The sequence below is a fragment of the Giraffa tippelskirchi genome, chromosome 6 (genome assembly GCF_054371585.1).
Source record: "Giraffa tippelskirchi isolate mGirTip1 chromosome 6, T2T-mGirTip1v1.2.pri, whole genome shotgun sequence".
Taxonomy (NCBI): Eukaryota; Metazoa; Chordata; class Mammalia; order Artiodactyla; family Giraffidae; genus Giraffa; species Giraffa tippelskirchi.
The window spans coordinates 104,411,586-104,429,163 of record NC_137280.1 but is presented as its reverse complement, the minus strand read 5'-3'; the positions used below and the strand labels follow the sequence as shown (position 1 = coordinate 104,429,163).

Here is a 17,578-nt window from a genome sequence, read left to right as displayed (position 1 = left end):
GGGGCAAAACCTTAGAGCTGCAAGGAGAAACAGATGGATGGAGATTGTAATATCTCTCTATCAGAAATGGATAGATTCAGCAGGCAGAAAATCAGTTCAGAGTCAAACTCAAACACGTATAATTGATATCTATTGAGTGCCTTATCATTCAACAGGAGATTATACATTCTTCTCACACTTCTGTGGTATATCACCAAGATAGACTGCATTCTGACCCATCTTAACAAGTTTAACAGAATAGAAATCACATAATATCTGCTTCAGACCATAGTGGAATTAAACTATAAATTAACAACTTTAAAAAGAAAATTCCCCAATATAGAGAGATAAAGCAGTATATCTCTAAATAACACATAGATCTAGTTAAGAAATCTCCAGAGAAATTAAAAATATTTTGAAGTAAATGAAAGTAAAAGCAAAATTTTTCAAAAATTTTGAGATGCAGCAAAAGTAGTACTCAAGGAAATCTATAGTATTGTATTAATATTAGAAAAGAAGAAAGATCTAAAATCAATAATTTAAGTTTCTGTCTTAAGAAATCATAAAAAGATGCACAAATTAAAGGAAGCAGGAAGAAAAGACTATTAAGAATTTGAGCAGAAATAAATGGCGTTGCAAAGAGAAAATCAATGAAACCAAAAACTGGCTCTTTGAAAAGATCGATAAAATTGGTAAGTTTTTAGCTAGATGAACTAAGAAATGAGAGGAAATACAAATTATTAATATTTGAAAATAAAGAGAAATATTATAAATGAAACCATCATTAATATTAAGTCATAATTAATATTAGAAACAAAATCATCATTATAAATTTCATGGACATTAAACAATAATAAATGAATATGTTATTCATATTCTTATGTTATTCAAAATTGTTCAAAACTGAACAATTTTATGCCCACATATTTGATAACCTAGATGAAATGGATCAATACATTGAAAGACACAATCTGCCAAAACTCTTGCAAGAAGAAACACACAACTTGAATAGGCTTGTATCTATTGATTAAATTGAATTAATAATAAATAACTTTCCAAAATAGAAAGCAACAAGCCAGGATGAGTTTACTGGTGAATTCTACCAAATATTTAAGGAAGAAATTATATCAATTCTATACAATCTCTTCCAGAAGACAGAGCAGAAGGAATACTCCCTACCTCATATGAGTTAGCATTATCCTAATAAAAAAGTTAGATGAAAACATTATAAGAAAACTCTCTTATGAACACAGAAGCAAAAAATCCTTAACAAAATCATAGTAAATCAAATCCAACAAGATGTAAAACACATTTATATATCATGACGCAGGTTTTATCCCTGACATGTAAGGCTGATTCAATACTAAAAAATCAATTGATGCAGTCAATCACATCAACAGATTAATGAAAAATATGATTATCTCAGTAGGTACAGAAAACACATTTGACAAAATCAAACACCTTTTCATGGTAAAAACTCTTAGAAAAACTAGGAAAAGAGGGCAACATTCTCATGTTAATCAAATATATTTACAAAATGTTACATACTTAATGGTAAGAAACTTGAAGCTTCTCTGCTAAGATCAAGAATAAGATAAAGATGTCCCTCTCATTACTGCTTTTTAATATCACACTGGAAGACCTAGCTAATGCAATTAGACAAGAAAAAAGAAATAAAAGTTATGTATACTGAGGCAGAAGACATAAAACTATTTTCATGTGCAGGTAACATACTTATCTTCGTAGAAAATCTGAAAAAATGGACAAATGCTGGAACTAATACACGATTATAGCAAGGTTTCAGGGTTCAAGGTTAACATACAAAAGGCAATTGCTTTCCTATATGCCAGCAGTGGAAAAACAAATCTTGAAATTAAAAACAATACCATTTACATTACACCTCCCCAAATTAGATACTTAGGAATGAATTTAACAAAATAAAACTCTGATGAAAGATATAAAAGAAGACCTAAACAAGTGAGGAGATAGTTCATGTTCATGGATAGGAAGATTCAATATTGTCAAGATACCAGTTCTTCCCAATTTGATCTATAGATTCAATGCAACCTCAATCAAAATCTCAACTATTAATAACTCAAAACTCAGTTATTTTGTAGGTGTAGACAAACTGATTATAAAGTTTATATGGAGAGGTAAAAGACTCAAAATAGTCAGCTTATCATTGAAGGAGAAGGACAAAATCAGAGAAGTGACACATCTGACCTCAGGACTTAGTATAAAGCTACAGTATTCAAGATTATGTAGAAGCAGTAAAATAAAAGAGAAGTAGGTTAGTTGGATGTAATAAGGAGCTCTGGAATAGGACCATATAAATATGGTCAGCTGATCTTTGTACAAGGAAAAAGGGCAGTACAATGGAGCTAAGACAATCTTTCAACATTTCAATAAATGGTTTTGGAAAAATGAGACATTCACATGGCAAGAAGTGGGGTGCAGGAATGAGTCTATACATTGATCTTACTGTGTTGGCAAAAATTGGCCCAAAATGGATCAGACTCCTAAATATAAAACACAAAACTATAAATGCTTAAAACTCAACAATAAGGAAACAACTGATCATACTTAAAAATATACAAAATATTTGAAGAGACAGCTTACCAAAGAAGATATACAATTTCAATAAGCATTCACAAATATTTACAATATTACATGTCATTATGGAATTGTATATTAAAATAGCAATGCAAAACCATTACATACTTACTTGAATGGCCCAAATCTAAAACACACAGCTATAGAAACATGAAATAGCATGCGCAAAGGAGACAGGTGAATATCTATGTTGTATCCATACAATATAACACTGCGCTAAGTCGCTTCAGTCATGTCCGACTCTTTGCGACCCCGTGGACTGTAGCTCACCAGGTACCATGCCCATGGGATTCTCTGGGCAAGAATACTGGAGTGGGTTGCCATTTCCTTCTCCAATGTAACACTATGTAGTCATTAAACCAACAAACAAAACTAAAAACGTTTCTTATGATACTAATTGATTTAGAGGATACATAAATAAGTTTAAAAAACAAGGTACAAAAGGATATATAGTGTGATGAACTTACTTTTACAAAAAGAAATACACAAAGATAAAACAGAAACAAATAATGTTTATCTAAGGGTGACTGAGGATACAGTGATGTCAGGGGAAATTTATTTGAGAATACATTTTTCATATTGTTTGTCTTCTGAATAACATAAAATTTTACATATTCAAAAATTAAATTTGATGAAAAGAAAATTGATGAAGAAAGTTCAAACCCTTTAATTGATTATAATCTGTAAAAAATTGGCTTGATTATATCTAATTGTTGTGTAACTACACATAAAGAATGATACATTTAAGTAACTTTAATGTACAAAACTAAACATCCTTCATGAAATCAGCAGTTTTAGGTAAGAATAGTGTCAAGAAGGAGAAGGCAATGGCGCCCCACTCCAGTACTCTTGCCTGGAAAATCCCATGGACGGAGGAGCCTGGTGGGCTGTAGTCCATGGGGTCACTACGAGTCAGACACGACTGGGCGACTTCACTTTCACTTGCCACTGTTCTGATGCTGCTGCTGCTAAGTTGCTTCGGTCGTGTCCGACTCTGTGCGACCCCATACACGGCAGCCTACCAGGCTCCCCCGTCCCTGGGATTCTCCAGGCAAGAACACTGGAGTGGGTTGCCATTTCCTTCTCCAATGTATGAAAGTGAAAAGTGAAAGTGAAGTCGCTCAGTCGTGTCTGACTCTTACCAACCCCATGGACTGCAGCCCACCAGGCTTCTCCGTCCATGGGATTTTCCAGTCAGAGTACTGGAGTGGGGTGCCATTGCCTTCTCCAGCCACTGTTCTAGATTTAAAGAAAGAAAAGAAACATAACAGTCAAATGCAATTTATGAATCTTGACTGGATACTAGAATGAAAAACAACCCAGCTGTAAAAGTTATTTTGGGAATAACAGGATAAATGTAAATGTGGCACAGTATTAAGAAGATTCTTTTGAATTACTATTGCTTTTTTCATTAGGCATAACCATAGTGTTGTGGTTATACCAGTAGTTTATATTTTTAGGTGATATTCACTGAAATATTATGAAGTGAAGGGTCATGTTAACTGCAACTTGCTTTTAAATGTTTTAGGAAAAATAAATAGAAATAAAAGATACCAGGAGTCAACGGGTGCATGCTAAGTTGTTTCAGTTGTATCTGACTCTTTGCAACCCCATGAACTGTAACCTACCAGGCTCCTCTGTCCATGGAATTCTCCAGGCAAGAATACTGGAGTCAGTTGCCATATCCTCCTCCAGGGGATCTTTCCAACCCAGGAATCAAACCCTTGTCTCTTATGTCTCCTGCATTGGCAGACAGTTCTTTACCACTACCGCTACCTGGGAAATCTCACCAGGAGTCAATAAATGTCCTTAAGTGATTGAATAAATGTACCTCTAATTTACTCAGTCTTTTGCAAAAATGCTGGAGATATGAAAGACCATGAGAATCAATCACCAGATTCTAGGCAGGTATGGATGATATCAAATTTAAAACTGAGTTTAAATTTGATTTACTACTTTTTTTAAGATTTGTGTCATATGTGAATAATAAGATATGAAAGAAAAATTGATTAATTTTAGAGTTAAAAAGGAAATATTAAGAGTCATCATGAAAATTACTTTTCTGAGTTTCAAATCAGAATTTTGAATCTAGAAACATGGAAACTCTTACCCTCAAACATGTTCATTTTTGCAGATAAGGAAAGCACTGCCCAAAAAGGCTTTGCCCTGTGTCCAAATGTGTCAAACAGTCAGTGTAAAAGTATAAAAGATCAGAAACTATAGTGCCTAGTACCTGTGTCTTTCCACTGTTTCGAAGCTGTTTACTATAGCTCAAGTTACATTTTTGATAAAGCCCTCATTTACCTTAATTCATCAGATTAGCTTTCCAATAAACTCCTTCAAACATAGCAACATGTTTAGTAGTTTTCTATTTGTGATTACCATTGTGTGTATAAAGACAAAATAAGTTGAACAATTTACTAGAAGTTACACAATAAATCCAGGTTATATGTGCAAACAATTTGATAAATGTGTTCCTAAAAATTTAGCCCCTTGCCTCTCACCTAAACACAGCAAAACAAACTTACTTAACATTATAAAATGAGACAAAGGAACCCTGATTTTTTTCTTATTTGTGATTCATATTGTAAAGCACAGGAGATATTCCAAAAGAAGTCTATTTTCAAGATTCTCAATATCTTGTAGAGGCTCCTCTCTGAATCAGAACAGCTTTTCCTTCTCTAGTCCCAAAGAAAGTGAAATACGATGTCATCCAATGGATGACTAAATATACCACACTCGAAGGTAAGGGGAATAAGGTGGGATTGTGGAATAGGAAGGAACTAAAGGACTTTAAGGTATAGAGAATCCATGGTGGAAAGAAACTCATCAGAGAATAAGTGAAGTAGAGGATTTTTTCTCCCCCTAGGACAACTAGAGGGATGGTTTCATGGTTGGCTTTGAGAGAAGTGAAGAATCAGGTGCATTGAAGATCCACTTACATTTTATGGATACACATTCCCTTCAATTTTATATTCAAAATTACTTCTTCATTTGAAAAAAAGGAATTGCAGGGATTCGTGCATTGATAGTATCTTTAAATATCTAGTAGCTGGAATTATTAAAGTTCCAATTAGACTATATTGGAGTTTGACATTCAAGGACACCTCTACTAAAAAGAGGCTGCTATGTAGTCTGCTCTGCAGATACCTTTGATGTCTTTACCAAAAGATATCTTTTCAATGTAAAAAGAAAAGAGCAGTGGCTGTCCGTGTTGCCTTCGGTGTGAGAATGTGCTGGAATATTTTATTGTTGGGTTGGCATTGAAGTCTGCTGTGAAATGATTTTTATGAATGCCATTTCCTGGGAGGCTCACAGAACTGAGAATTGCATGTCATGAGGCCATGATCTCAACGAGCAGAAATCAAATAAATAAAAGTCTTGGGGAATTATGGTCTATGGAATATATTTTCTTCCCAAAATGAGTCCATCGTTCACTTTGATGTTGAGTTTAAGTGGATCATATGAGAACAAAAAAAATACGTCTACCTTTAAGTGGTAACAAAGTTTCATTTAAGAATTTTCTCCATAAAAATAGTATCTGAGGTCTAAAATTCCAGTATGAAAACAAGGAAATAGAGTTACCATGGTAGAAGGACATGGTTTAATACATAGTTTTAAAGCTTTTGATTTAATGATGTTCATATTTAGGAAATGAGAAATAGCAATTTAGAGACTATTATCCCAAAAGGGTATATGCTTGAGGGTTCCTTTCTAATAGCCTATTAAAGGGGATTCTCTTTAAGGAGAAGTAGTTTAACTGTAAGATAGAAAAGTCAAATATAGAAATTCTGGCAAATGTTCAATAGGTCAAGTTCAAGGAAAAGTTATCATTATCTTCCAGATAATTTTAAGTAAGAGGCACATTTTAGAACACAATGAGAGAACGAGGATTAACAAAACTTGATATTCAAATAAGACACAGACATCCTTCAGACATTCATATTTGGACAGACTATTAGTTTGATTCATTCAGTTGCTAACTACAATGAATTGGGCACACTTTTGCCATATGGATTAAAATTTCAAATAATGGGGATAGTTTGTAGTCATGAGCTGAGCCCAACTGATTGAAATCTAAAAGTAATACATACAGAATTTTTCAATCTCTAGTAAAAGGAAAAAAGAAGTTCCTGAGTAATTTTTTCCTATTGGAGTGCTGTGAAAGTCAACTGAGATATTTGATGAGATATTATCATAAATACTTATACAAATACTAGGAAAAATTAATCAGTGGTAAGCATAAAGAAATATTCAAGATACAGGCATAACATTTTGTTGTGCTTCAAAGATTCTGTGTCTTTTAAAAATTGAAGATTTGTGGCAATCCTGCATTGTCAGATAATGGCTACCATTTTGTTAAGCAACAGAGTATTTTTAAAGTATGTACATTTTAAAAGATATAATGCTATTGCAAACTTAGTAGACCATAGTATAGAGTAAGTATAATTTTTACAAGCACTAGGAAGCCAAAAAGTTTGCGTGGTACACTTTATTGTGATATTTGCTTTATTGCAATGGTATGAAACCAAACCTACAGCATCTCTACAGTGCTTTCAAAGGAAATCAAGCATGTAAAACAATCTGTCTGTACTTTTATATCCTACTGTATAGATATTCTAAAAATCTGCTGTTGAAATGAGGTGAATTAGTAACAAACTCAAACATCGCAGGGGATAATGTTGAATCTCAAAATTCAAGTGAATGATAAATATTATGGTGGAGCCTATAAACTAAAGAGCCTCTTGATGAAGGTGAAAGAGGAGAGTGAAAAAGTTGGCTTAAAGCTCAACGTTCAGAAAACTAAGATCATGGCATCTGGTCCCATCACTTCATGGGAAATAGATGGGGAAACAGTGGAAACAGTATCAGACTTTATTTTTTTGGGCTCCAGAATCACTGCTGATGGTGACTGCAGCCATGAAATTAACAGACGGTTACTCCTTGGAAGGAAGGTTATGACCAACCTAGATAGCATATTTAAAAGCAGAGACATTACTTTGCCAACAAAAGTCCGTCTAGTCAAGGCTATGGTTTTTCCAGTGGTCATGTATGGATGTGAGAGTTGGACGGTGAAGAAAGCTGAGCGCCAAAGAATTGATGCTTTTGAACTGTGGTGTTGGAGAAGACTCTTGAGAGTCCCTTGGACTGCAAGGAGATCCAATCAATCCATCCTAAAAGAGATCAATCCTGGGTGTTCATTGGAAGGTCTGATGTTGAAGCTGAAACTCCAATACTTTGGCCACCTCATGCGAAGGGTTGACTCATTGGAAAAGACCCTAATGCTGGGCAGGATTGGGGGCGGGAGGAGAAGGGGATGACAGAGGATGAGATGGTTGGATAGCATCACCGACTCGATGGACATGGGTTTGGGTAGACTCCGGGAGTTGGTGATGGACAGAGATGCCTGGCGTGCTGCAATTCATGGGGTCGCAAAGAGTCGGACACGACTGAGCGACTGAACTGAACTGATAAACAAAGACAATGCTGAAATATACAGGTTGATATAATCCTCTATGTCTCTTTAAAGAAATAATACTTCAGAATAGATTCTAAACCCAGGATATGGGTCCCTTCCAGTATGCAAGGCCAGGATTCTGGAGACTTGGTGTACAGCATAAGGACAAGAATAACAACTACTCTAATAATAATATGAACGCATAATACAAAAATTTCTACTTTAGCTCTTTATTCCCATGACCAGTGGAGGAATTTTTTCCCCATTAAAAACAAGGCTAAGCAACTCCCCCCAAATTCATGTACCTAATAGCTAATAGAGCTCTGTAGCCTTGACTACCTTGACTACCTTGACTTAGTAGCCTTGACTACCATGCTGCAGTTTGTTCAAATCAGAGAAGACATAGAACCCCTCTTTACCCGGTGGTTATGGGGTCATCACCAAATTATAAATATAAGACAGTGTTGTGCTGCTCTGAGGGGACTATAATTCTCAAGGTCCTTTCACACTCTTTTGACTGTAAGAGCAGCAACTGAGATTTTGGAGACATGGTTTTGGCACCCTCTTCCAGTGAGTAAATTTTGGAGGTAGATAGAGAAGAGAGAAAATTCAAATCCATGCATGAGACAAGAATGGAGTGCTTTAGTCAACCTGCCATCATGAGGTGGTTGAAATGATTGGCTCTACCTTCTATGTTCCATGTGTTGAACTGTGCTCATATGGAGAATATAAATCTGTACCAAAAAAAAAATTTCTCCCCTGGATCAAATAAAGATGAATGGGACTGATGCTAAAAAATACTCTTCCCACTTGACTGTAATTGGATATTTTAGTAATCTACCCAGAATTATTTTTTAAAAGTCTTCAGAATCAAATACCACAAAACAGTATCTAAGGAAGTTACAAGTAGTTATACTAGTAACCTTTCCATCTACATAATTCTCAGTTAAGCAAAATCATGACATAAATTTGAAAGCAGAGTTGCCATTTACTACAGTCATTCCTAACAAGATATATCAAATGAATATGATAATACAGATAACCAAATCTTTATCTGGAGTTTTCATTGTGAACTGATATTCATATAGAATATGTAATGTCATTTTTTAAAAAAAACTAGGGTACTCCTAAAATGAAAGCAGGATTTTAAAAAGCAACAGAAATATGAATATAAATATTCCACTTGACCTCTGCTATATGTATTTTAACAAACATGACAAGACACCCAAACTAAAACCTAAAAATGTACCTCTCCTTCAAGTGTTCTTTCATTTCTCACCTCAACTACCAACTTGAGAAGTATTTGCTCTTCCTCAGTCCATTTAATGGAGAAGGCAATGGCAACCCACTCCAGTATTCTTGCCTGGAGAATCCTGTGGACGGAGGAGCCTGGTGGGCTGCTGTCCATAGGGTCACACAGAGTCAGACACGACTGAAGCGACTTAGCATGCATGCACTGGAGAAGGAAATGGCAACCTGCTCCAGTGTTCTTGACTGGAGAATCCCATGGATGGAGGAGCCTCGTGGGCTGCCGTCTATGGGGTCACACAGAGTTGGACATGACTGAAGCGACTTAGCAGCAGCAGCAACAGCAGCAGTCCGTTTAAAATTGGTTTGAACATTCAGTTATGAAAGACAAAATGTACCTAACATGAAAGCAGATGAATCTAGATATTTAGTCAAAGAAATAGTAATGGCAATTACATATCCTATAAGACTCAAATCTCTCTCTTCTTCTCCATTCTCAATGCTACTGGATATTTAATTCAGGCTCAAAACTCCACTAGCTTAAACTTTTACAGTGGTCTCTTATTTCTCCTACTGCCTCTATATTCTGACTTCTAAGCTGTTCAGTTCAGTTCAGTTCAGTCACTCAGCTGTGTCTGATTCTTTATGACCGCATGGACTGCAGCATGACAAGCTTCCTTGTCCATCACCAACTCCTGGAGCCTACTCAAATTCATGTCTATTGCGTTGGTGATGCCATCCAACCATCTTATCCTCTATCGTCCCCTTCTCCTGCCTTCAATCTTTCCCAGCATAAGGGTCTTTTCAAATGAGTCAGTTCTACACATCAGGTGGAAAAAGTACTGCAGCTTCAGCTTCAGCATCCTTCAGTCCTTCCAATGAATATTCAGGGCTGATTTCCTTTAGATTGACTAGTTTGATCTCCTTGAAGTCCAAGGGACTCCCAAGAGTCTTTTCCAACACCACAGTTCAAAAGCATCAATTCTTGGGCACTAGCTTTCATTATAGCCCAACTCTCACATCCATATGTGACTACTAGAAAAACCATAGTTTTGACTATATGAAATTGTCAGCAAAGTAATGTCCCTGCTTTTCAGTATGTTGTCTAGGTTGGTCATAGCTTTTCTTCCAAGGAGCAAGCGTCTTTTAATTTCATGGCTGCACTCACCATCTACAATGATTTTGGAGCTCCCCAAAATAGTCTCTCACTGTTTCCATTGTTTCCCCATCAATTCGCCATGAAGTGATGGAACTGGATGCCATGATCTTAGTTTTCTCAATGTTCAGCTCTAAACCAGCTTTTTCACTCTCCTCTTTCACTTTCTTCAAGAGGATCTTTAGTTCTTCTTTGCTTTCTGCCATAAGGGTGGTGCCATCTGCATATCTGAGGATATTGATATTTTTCCCAGCATTTTTTTTTTTTTAATTTTTTTATTTTTTTATTTATAAATTTATTTATTTTAGTTGGGGGCCAATCACTTCACAACATTGCAATAGTTTTTGCCATACATTGACATGAATCAGCCATGGGTTTACATGTGTTCCCCCTCCTGGACCTCCCACCCACCTCCCTCCCCATCCCATCCTTCTGGATCATCCCATTGCCCCGGCCCTGAGCCCTTGTCTCATGCATCGAACATGGAATGGTGTTCTGTTTCACATATGATAATATACATGTTTCAATGCTATTCTCCCAGAACGTCCCACCCTCACCTTCTCCCTCAGAGTCCATAAAATTGTTCCATGCATCTGTGTCTCTTATTCTGTCTCGCATATAGGGTTATCGTTACCATCTTTCAAATTCCATATATATGCATTAGTATACTGTATTGTTGTTTTTCTTTCTGGCTTACTTCACTCTGTATAATGGGCTCCAGTTTCATCCATCTCAGTAGAACCGATTCAAATGTATTTTTTTTAATGGCTGAGTAATATTCCATTGTGTATATGTACCACAGCTTCCTTATCCATTCGTCTGCTGATGGACATCTAGGTTGCTTCCATGTCCTGGCTATTGTAAACAGTGCTGCGATGAACATTGGGGTACACGCGTCTCTTTCAATTCTGGTTTCCTCGGTGTATATGCCCAGCAGTGGGATTGCTGGGTCATATGGCAGTTCTATTCCCAGTTTTTTAAGGAATCTCCACACTGTTCTCCATAGTGGCTGTACTAGTTTGCATTCCCACCAACAGTGTAAGAGGGTTCCCTTTTCTCCACACCCTCTCCAGCATTTATTGCTTGTAGACTTTTGGATAGCAGCCATTCTGACTGGTGTGAAATGATACCTCATTGTGGTTTTGATTTGCATTTCTCTAATAATGAGTGATGTTGAGCATCTTTTCATGTGTTTGTTAGCCATCTGTATGTCTTCTTTGGAGAAATGTCTGTTTAGTTCTTTGGCCCATTTTTTGATTGGGTCGTTTATTTTTCGGGAATTCAGCTGCAGAAGTTGCTTGTATATTTTTGATATTAATTGTTTGTCTGTTGCTTCATTTGCTATTATTTTCTCCCATTCTGAAGGCTGTCTTTTCACCTTGTTTATAGTTTCCTTTGTTGTGCAAAAGCTTTTAATTTTAATTAGGTCCCATTTGTTTATTTTTGCTTTTATTTCCAATATTCTAGGAGGTGGGTCATGGAGGATCCTGCTGTGATTTATGTCGGAGAGTGTTTTGCCTATGTTTTCCTCTAGGAGTTTTATTGTTTCTGGTCTTACATTTAGATCTTTAATCCATTTTGAGTTTATTTTTGTGTACGGTGTTAGGAAATGTTCTAGTTTCATTCTTTTACAAGTGGTTGACCAGTTTTCCCAGCACCACTTGTTAAAGAGATTGTCTTTTCTCCATTGAATATTCTTGCCTCCTTTGTCGAAGATAAGGTGTCCATAGGTGCGTGGGTTTATCTCTGGGCTTTCTATTTTGTTCCATTGATCTATATTTCTATCTTTGTGCCAGTACCATACTGTCTTGATGACTGTGGCTTTGTAGTAGAGCCTGAAGTCAGGCAGGTTGATTCCTCCAGTTCCATTCTTCTTCCTCAAGATTGCTTTGGCTATTCGAGGTTTCTTATATTTCCATACAAATTGTGAGATGATTTGTTCTAGTTCTGTGAAAAATACCATTGGTAGCTTGATAGGGATTGCATTGAATCTATAGATTGCTTTGGGTAGTATACTCATTTTCACTATATTAATTCTTCCAATCCATGAACACGGTATATTTCTCCATCTGTTTGTGTCCTCTTTGATTTCTTTCATCAGTGTTTTATAGTTTTCTATATATAAGTCTTTTGTTTCTTTAGGTAGATACATTCCTAAGTATTTTATTCTTTTTGATGCAATGGTGAATGGTATTGTTTCCTTAATTTCTCTTTCTGTTTTCTCATTATTGGAGTATAGGAATGCAAGGGATTTCTGTGTGTTAATTTTATATCCTGCAACTTTACTATATTCATTGATCAACTCTAGTAATTTTCTAGTAGAGTCTTTAGGGTTTTCTATGTAGAGAATCATGTCGTCTGCAAACAGTGAGAGTTTTACTTCTTCTTTTCCTATCTGTATTCCTTTTATTTCTTTTTCAGCTCTGATTGCTGTGGCCAAAACTTCCAAAACTATGTTGAATAGTAGTAGTGAAAGTGGGCATCCTTGCCTTGTTCCTGACTTTAGGGGAAATGCTTTCAATTTTTCACCATTGAGGATAATGTTTGCTGTGGGTTTGTCATATATAGCTTTTATTATGTTGAGATATGTTCCTTCTATTCCTGCTTTCTGGAGGGTTTTAATCATAAATGGATGCTGAATTTTGTCAAAGGCTTTTTCTGCATCTATTGAGATAACCATATGGTTTTTTTCTTTCAATTTGTTAATGTGGTGTATTACATTGATTGATTTGCGGATGTTAAAAAAACCTTGCATTCCTGGGATAAAGCCCACTTGGTCATGATGTATGATCTTTTTAATATGATGTTGGATTCTGTTTGCTAGAATTTTATTAAGGATTTTTGCATCTATGTTCATCAGTGATATTGGCCTGTAGTTTTCCTTTTTTGTGACATCTTTGTCTGGTTTTGGAATTAGGGTGATGGTGGCCTCATAGAATGAGTTTGGAAGTTTACCATCTTCTGCAATTTTCTGGAAGAGTTTGAGTAGGATAGGTGTTAGCTCTTCTCTAAATTCTTGGTAGAATTCCGCTGTGAAGCCGTCTGGTTCTGGGCTTTTGTTTGCTGGAAGATTTCTGATTACAGTTTCGATTTCCGTGCTTGTGATGGGTCTGTTAAGATCTTCTATTTCTTCATGGTTCAGTTTTGGAAAGTTATACTTTTCTAAGAATTTGTCCATTTCTTCCAAGTTGTCCATTTTATTGGCATATAGCTGTTGGTAGTAGTCTCTATGATCCTTTGTATTTCTGTGGAGTCTGTTGTGATCTCTCCATTTTCATTTCTAATTTTGTTGATCTGATTCTTCTCCCTTTGTTTCTTGATGAGTCTGGCTAATGGCTTATCAATTTTGTTTATCTTCTCGAAAAACCAGCTTTTAGTTTTGTTGATTTTTGCTATGGTCTCTTTTGTTTCTTTTGCATTTATTTCTGCCCTAATTTTTAAGATTTCTTTCCTTCTACTGACCCTGGGGTTTTTCATTTCTTCCTTCTCTAGTTGCTTTAGGTGTAGAGTTAGTTGATTTATTTGATTTTTTTCTTGTTTCTTGAGGTACGCCTGTATTGCTATGAACCTTCCCCTTAGTATTGCTTTTACCGTGTCCCATAGGTTTTGGGTTGTTGTGTTTTCATTTTCATTCGTTTCCATGCATAATTTTATTTCTTTTTTGATTTCTTCTGTGATTTGTTGGTTATTCAGAAGCGTGTTGTTTAGCCTCCATATGTTGGAACTTTTAATAGTTTTTTTCCTGTAATTGAGGTCTAATCTTACTGCATTGTGGTCAGAGAAGATGGCTGGGATGATTTCAATTTTTTTGAATTTACCAAGGCTAGATTTATGGCCCAGGATGTGATCTATCCTGGAGAAAGTTCCATGTGCACTTGAGAAGCCTGAAGTCCTCAGCCAGCCTTCAGAAGTAGTTTTGTGAAGTTTGGTCAGCGTTTAGATGTTCTTTCGATACATTTGTGGAGGAGAGAGTGGTCTCCCCGTCCTATTCCTCCGCCATCTTATCCCCGCCCCCCTTTTCCCAGCATTTTTGATTCCAGCTTGAGCTTCAGCCAGCCTGGCATTTTGTATGATGTACTCTGCATGTAAGTTATACAAGCAGGGTGACAATATACAGCCTTGACATACTCCTTTCCCGATTTGGAACCAGTCTGTTGTTCCATGTCCAGTTCTAACTGTTGTTTCTTGACCTGCATACAGATTTCTCAGGAGGCAGGTCAGTTGGTCTGGTATTCCCATCTCTTGAAGAATTTTCCAGTTTGTTATGATCCACAGAGTCAAAGGCTTTGGTGTAGTCAATAAAGCAGAAATAGATGTTTTCCTGAAACTCTCTTGCTTTTTTGATGATCCAGCAGATGTTGGCAATTTGATCTCTGGTTCCTCTGTTTTTCTAAATCCAGCTTGAACATCTGGAAGTTCACGGTTCACGTACTGTTGAAGCCTGGCTTGGAGGATTTTGAGCATTACTTTGTTAGTGTGTGAGAGGAGTGCAATTGTGAGGTAGTTTGAACATTCTTTGGCATTGCCTTTCTTTGGGATTGGAATGAAAAGGGAGCTTTTCCAGTCCTGTGGCCACTGCTGAGTTTTCCAGATTTTCTGTCATATTGAGTGCAGCACTTTCACAACATCATCTTTTTGGATTTGAAATATCTCAACTGGAATTCCATAATCTCCACTAGCTTTTTTCATAGTGATACTTCCTAAGGCCCTCTTGACTTCCCATTCCAGGATGTCTGGCTCTAGGTGAGTGATCACCCCATCATGGTTATCTGGGTCATGAAGATCTTTTTTGTATAGTTCTTCTCTGTATTCTTGCCACCTTTTCTTAATATCTTCTGTTCTGTTAGGTCCATACCACTTCTGTCCTTTATTGTACTCTTCTTTGCATCAAATGTTCCCTTGGTATCTCTAATTTTCTTGAAGAGATCTCTAGTCTTTCCCATTCTATTGTTTTCCTCTCTTTCTTTGCATTGATCACTGAGGAAAGTTTTCTTACCTCTGCCTGCTATTCTTTGGAACTCTGCATTCAAATGGGTATATCTTTCCTGTTCTCTTTGCCTTTAGCTTCTCTTCTTTTCTCAGCTATTTGTAAGGCCTCGTCACACAACCATTTTGCCTTTTTGCCTTTCTTTTTCTTGGGGATGGTCTTGATCCCTGCCTCCTGTACAATGTCATGAACCTCTGTCCATAGTTCTTCATGCACTCTGTCTATCAGACATAATCCCTTGAATCTACTTGTCACTTCCACTGTGTAATCATAAGGGATTTGACTTAGGTCATACCTGAATGGTCTAGTGGTTTCCTCTACTTTGTTTAATTTCTGTCTGAATTTGGCAATAGGGAGTTCATGATCTGAGCTACAGTCAGCTTCCAGTCTTGTTTTTGCTGACACTATAGAGCTTCTCCATCTTTGGCTGCAAAGAATATAATCAACCTGATTTTGGTATTGACCATCTGGTGATGTCCATGTGTAGCACCTTCTCTTGTCTTGTTGGAAGAGGATGTTTGCTATGACCAGTGTGTTCTCTTGACAAAGCTCTGTTAGCCTTTAACATGCTTCATTTTGTACTCCAAGGCCAAATTTGCCTGTTACTCCAGGTAGCTCTTGATTTCCTACTTTTGCATTCCAGTCACTTAAAATGAAGAGGACATTGTTTGGGGGTATTAGTTCTAGAAGGTCTTGTAGGTCTTCATAGAATCATTCAACTTCAGCTTCTTTAGCATTACTGGTTGGGGCATAGACTTGGATTACTGTGATATTGAATGGTTTGCCTTGGAAACGAACAGAGATTATTCTGTTGTTTTTGAGACTGCACCCAAGTACTGCATTTTGGACCCTCTTCTTCTAAGGGATTCTTGTCCACAGTAGTAGATATAATGGTCATCTGAGTTAAATTCACCCATTCCAGTACATGTTAGTTCACTGATTCCTAAAATGAAGATGTTCACTCTTGCCATCTCCTGTTTGACCACTTCCAACCTGCCTTGATTCCTGGACCTAACATTCCAGGTTCCTATGCAATATTGCTCTTTACAGCAATGGACTTTACTTCCATCCCCTGTCCCATCCACTTCTGGGTGTTGTTTTTTCTTTGGCTCTGTGTCTTCATTCTTTCTGGAGTTATTTCTCCATTCTTCTCCAGTAGCATTTTGGGTACCTACCGACCTGGGGAGATCATTTTTCAGTGTTATACTTTTTGCCTTTCATACTATTCATGGCGTTCTCAAGGCAAGAATACCGAAGTGGTTTGCCATTTGCTTCTCCAGTGGACCATGTTTTGTCAGAACTCTCCACCATGACCCGTCCGTCTTGGGTGGCCCTACATGGCATGGTTCATAGTTTCTTTGAGCTAGACAAGGCTGTGGTCCATGTGATCGGTGTGGTTAGTTTTCTGTGACTGTGGTTTTCATTCTGTCTCCCCTCATGGATAAGGATAAGAGGCTTATGGAAGCTACCTGATGGGAGAAACTGACTGTGGGGCTACCACACCTATTTTTCTAAAATCACATATCTAATTATCATAGTTTCCTAGTTAGAACATTTGAATGTCTCCCCAGAATCTAGAGGATAAACTTTTAACTTTGTATCAAATTATTGAGGATTATTACAATCTGTCCTCAACCTACAGTCCTCATTCTCTGTGGTCCTCAACTCCTCCCTCCATGCCCATTCTTTTGACACCAGTTATGCTGGACTATGCTTCCTCCTCTGTCCATGCGGATTCTCCAGGCAAGAAACTGGAGTGGGTTGCCATTCCCTCCTCCAGGGGATCTTCCCAACCCAGGGATCGAACCCAGGTCTCCTGCATTGCAGGCAGATTCTTTAATGTCTGAGCTACCAGGGAAGCCCTGCATTAAATTAGTGACTATTAAACTCAAGTGTGTATCAGAGTAATCCAGAAGGCATGCTAAAACATAGAGGGTGGGGTCTCACTTCTAGAGTATCTTATTCGGGAGGGCTTAATGGGGGCTCAAATGTGCATTTCTCACAAGTGCCTAGATGATGCTGATGATGTTGGTATGAAGACATCACTTTGAGAATCAGTTCTCCAAAGCAAGCCAGATTTTCAACTACATGAAATCCTTTGACTCAGTTTAAAATTACTTTTGTTTCTTTTCTTGTT

The 17,578-nt window shown here is 37.0% G+C and overlaps 2 long non-coding RNA genes across 22 annotated transcripts in view; one reads left to right on the top strand and one right to left on the bottom strand.

The window, feature by feature from the left end:
* Positions 1–17,578, bottom strand: part of LOC145509733 (uncharacterized) — a 1,421,207-nt gene that overhangs the window by 373,280 nt on the left and 1,030,349 nt on the right. The gene's annotated exons all lie outside the window — the stretch shown is intronic.
* On the top strand, positions 5,332–15,659 carry LOC145509741 (uncharacterized). Its single transcript, XR_014056375.1, has 3 exons — positions 5,332–7,359; positions 10,631–10,706; positions 14,480–15,659. It is a non-coding gene; the product is annotated as an uncharacterized LOC145509741 (long non-coding RNA).